Consider the following 5,000-nt stretch of genomic DNA (forward strand, 5'->3'; position numbering starts at 1 on the left):
CTAACCCTAACCCTAACCCTAACCCTAACCCTAACCCTAACCCTAACCCTAACCCTAACCCTAACCCTAACCCTAACCCTAACCCTAACCCTAACCCTAACCCTAACCCTAACCCTAACCCTAACCCTAACCCTAACCCTAACCCTAACCCTAACCCTAACCCTAACCCTAACCCTAACCCTAACCCTAACCCTAACCCTAACCCTAACCCTAACCCTAACCCTAACCCTAACCCTAACCCTAACCCTAACCCTAACCCTAACCCTAACCCTAACCCTAACCCTAACCCTAACCCTAACCCTAACCCTAACCCTAACCCTAACCCTAACCCTAACCCTAACCCTAACCCTAACCCTAACCCTAACCCTAACCCTAACCCTAACCCTAACCCTAACCCTAACCCTAACCCTAACCCTAACCCTAACCCTAACCCTAACCCTAACCCTAACCCTAACCCTAACCCTAACCCTAACCCTAACCCTAACCCTAACCCTAACCCTAACCCTAACCCTAACCCTAACCCTAACCCTAACCCTAACCCTAACCCTAACCCTAACCCTAACCCTAACCCTAACCCTAACCCTAACCCTAACCCTAACCCTAACCCTAACCCTAACCCTAACCCTAACCCTAACCCTAACCCTAACCCTAACCCTAACCCTAACCCTAACCCTAACCCTAACCCTAACCCTAACCCTAACCCTAACCCTAACCCTAACCCTAACCCTAACCCTAACCCTAACCCTAACCCTAACCCTAACCCTAACCCTAACCCTAACCCTAACCCTAACCCTAACCCTAACCCTAACCCTAACCCTAACCCTAACCCTAACCCTAACCCTAACCCTAACCCTAACCCTAACCCTAACCCTAACCCTAACCCTAACCCTAACCCTAACCCTAACCCTAACCCTAACCCTAACCCTAACCCTAACCCTAACCCTAACCCTAACCCTAACCCTAACCCTAACCCTAACCCTAACCCTAACCCTAACCCTAACCCTAACCCTAACCCTAACCCTAACCCTAACCCTAACCCTAACCCTAACCCTAACCCTAACCCTAACCCTAACCCTAACCCTAACCCTAACCCTAACCCTAACCCTAACCCTAACCCTAACCCTAACCCTAACCCTAACCCTAACCCTAACCCTAACCCTAACCCTAACCCTAACCCTAACCCTAACCCTAACCCTAACCCTAACCCTAACCCTAACCCTAACCCTAACCCTAACCCTAACCCTAACCCTAACCCTAACCCTAACCCTAACCCTAACCCTAACCCTAACCCTAACCCTAACCCTAACCCTAACCCTAACCCTAACCCTAACCCTAACCCTAACCCTAACCCTAACCCTAACCCTAACCCTAACCCTAACCCTAACCCTAACCCTAACCCTAACCCTAACCCTAACCCTAACCCTAACCCTAACCCTAACCCTAACCCTAACCCTAACCCTAACCCTAACCCTAACCCTAACCCTAACCCTAACCCTAACCCTAACCCTAACCCTAACCCTAACCCTAACCCTAACCCTAACCCTAACCCTAACCCTAACCCTAACCCTAACCCTAACCCTAACCCTAACCCAACCCAACCCTAACCCTAACCCTAACCCTAACCCTAACCCTAACCCTAACCCTAACCCTAACCCTAACCCTAACCCTAACCCTAACCCTAACCCTAACCCTAACCCTAACCCTAACCCTAACCCTAACCCTAACCCTAACCCTAACCCTAACCCTAACCCTAACCCTAACCCTAACCCTAACCCTAACCCTAACCCTAACCCTAACCCTAACCCTAACCCTAACCCTAACCCTAACCCTAACCCTAACCCTAACCCTAACCCTAACCCTAACCCTAACCCTAACCCTAACCCTAACCCTAACCCTAACCCTAACCCTAACCCTAACCCTAACCCTAACCCTAACCCTAACCCTAACCCTAACCCTAACCCTAACCCTAACCCTAACCCTAACCCTAACCCTAACCCTAACCCTAACCCTAACCCTAACCCTAACCCTAACCCTAACCCTAACCCTAACCCTAACCCTAACCCTAACCCTAACCCTAACCCTAACCCTAACCCTAACCCTAACCCTAACCCTAACCCTAACCCTAACCCTAACCCTAACCCTAACCCTAACCCTAACCCTAACCCTAACCCTAACCCTAACCCTAACCCTAACCCTAACCCTAACCCTAACCCTAACCCTAACCCTAACCCTAACCCTAACCCTAACCCTAACCCTAACCCTAACCCTAACCCTAACCCTAACCCTAACCCTAACCCTAACCCTAACCCTAACCCTAACCCTAACCCTAACCCTAACCCTAACCCTAACCCTAACCCTAACCCTAACCCTAACCCTAACCCTAACCCTAACCCTAACCCTAACCCTAACCCTAACCCTAACCCTAACCCTAACCCTAACCCTAACCCTAACCCTAACCCTAACCCTAACCCTAACCCTAACCCTAACCCTAACCCTAACCCTAACCCTAACCCTAACCCTAACCCTAACCCTAACCCTAACCCTAACCCTAACCCTAACCCTAACCCTAACCCTAACCCTAACCCTAACCCTAACCCTAACCCTAACCCTAACCCTAACCCTAACCCTAACCCTAACCCTAACCCTAACCCTAACCCTAACCCTAACCCTAACCCTAACCCTAACCCTAACCCTAACCCTAACCCTAACCCTAACCCTAACCCTAACCCTAACCCTAACCCTAACCCTAACCCTAACCCTAACCCTAACCCTAACCCTAACCCTAACCCTAACCCTAACCCTAACCCTAACCCTAACCCTAACCCTAACCCTAACCCTAACCCTAACCCTAACCCTAACCCTAACCCTAACCCTAACCCTAACCCTAACCCTAACCCTAACCCTAACCCTAACCCTAACCCTAACCCTAACCCTAACCCTAACCCTAACCCTAACCCTAACCCTAACCCTAACCCTAACCCTAACCCTAACCCTAACCCTAACCCTAACCCTAACCCTAACCCTAACCCTAACCCTAACCCTAACCCTAACCCTAACCCTAACCCTAACCCTAACCCTAACCCTAACCCTAACCCTAACCCTAACCCTAACCCTAACCCTAACCCTAACCCTAACCCTAACCCTAACCCTAACCCTAACCCTAACCCTAACCCTAACCCTAACCCTAACCCTAACCCTAACCCTAACCCTAACCCTAACCCTAACCCTAACCCTAACCCTAACCCTAACCCTAACCCTAACCCTAACCCTAACCCTAACCCTAACCCTAACCCTAACCCTAACCCTAACCCTAACCCTAACCCTAACCCTAACCCTAACCCTAACCCTAACCCTAACCCTAACCCTAACCCTAACCCTAACCCTAACCCTAACCCTAACCCTAACCCTAACCCTAACCCTAACCCTAACCCTAACCCTAACCCTAACCCTAACCCTAACCCTAACCCTAACCCTAACCCTAACCCTAACCCTAACCCTAACCCTAACCCTAACCCTAACCCTAACCCTAACCCTAACCCTAACCCTAACCCTAACCCTAACCCTAACCCTAACCCTAACCCTAACCCTAACCCTAACCCTAACCCTAACCCTAACCCTAACCCTAACCCTAACCCTAACCCTAACCCTAACCCTAACCCTAACCCTAACCCTAACCCTAACCCTAACCCTAACCCTAACCCTAACCCTAACCCTAACCCTAACCCTAACCCTAACCCTAACCCTAACCCTAACCCTAACCCTAACCCTAACCCTAACCCTAACCCTAACCCTAACCCTAACCCTAACCCTAACCCTAACCCTAACCCTAACCCTAACCCTAACCCTAACCCTAACCCTAACCCTAACCCTAACCCTAACCCTAACCCTAACCCTAACCCTAACCCTAACCCTAACCCTAACCCTAACCCTAACCCTAACCCTAACCCTAACCCTAACCCTAACCCTAACCCTAACCCTAACCCTAACCCTAACCCTAACCCTAACCCTAACCCTAACCCTAACCCTAACCCTAACCCTAACCCTAACCCTAACCCTAACCCTAACCCTAACCCTAACCCTAACCCTAACCCTAACCCTAACCCTAACCCTAACCCTAACCCTAACCCTAACCCTAACCCTAACCCTAACCCTAACCCTAACCCTAACCCTAACCCTAACCCTAACCCTAACCCTAACCCTAACCCTAACCCTAACCCTAACCCTAACCCTAACCCTAACCCTAACCCTAACCCTAACCCTAACCCTAACCCTAACCCTAACCCTAACCCTAACCCTAACCCTAACCCTAACCCTAACCCTAACCCTAACCCTAACCCTAACCCTAACCCTAACCCTAACCCTAACCCTAACCCTAACCCTAACCCTAACCCTAACCCTAACCCTAACCCTAACCCTAACCCTAACCCTAACCCTAACCCTAACCCTAACCCTAACCCTAACCCTAACCCTAACCCTAACCCTAACCCTAACCCTAACCCTAACCCTAACCCTAACCCTAACCCTAACCCTAACCCTAACCCTAACCCTAACCCTAACCCTAACCCTAACCCTAACCCTAACCCTAACCCTAACCCTAACCCTAACCCTAACCCTAACCCTAACCCTAACCCTAACCCTAACCCTAACCCTAACCCTAACCCTAACCCTAACCCTAACCCTAACCCTAACCCTAACCCTAACCCTAACCCTAACCCTAACCCTAACCCTAACCCTAACCCTAACCCTAACCCTAACCCTAACCCTAACCCTAACCCTAACCCTAACCCTAACCCTAACCCTAACCCTAACCCTAACCCTAACCCTAACCCTAACCCTAACCCTAACCCTAACCCTAACCCTAACCCTAACCCTAACCCTAACCCTAACCCTAACCCTAACCCTAACCCTAACCCTAACCCTAACCCTAACCCTAACCCTAACCCTAACCCTAACCCTAACCCTAACCCTAACCCTAACCCTAACCCTAACCCTAACCCTAA

The sequence above is a fragment of the Microcebus murinus genome, chromosome 10, assembly GCF_040939455.1.
Source record: "Microcebus murinus isolate Inina chromosome 10, M.murinus_Inina_mat1.0, whole genome shotgun sequence".
NCBI lineage: Eukaryota > Metazoa > Chordata > Mammalia > Primates > Cheirogaleidae > Microcebus > Microcebus murinus.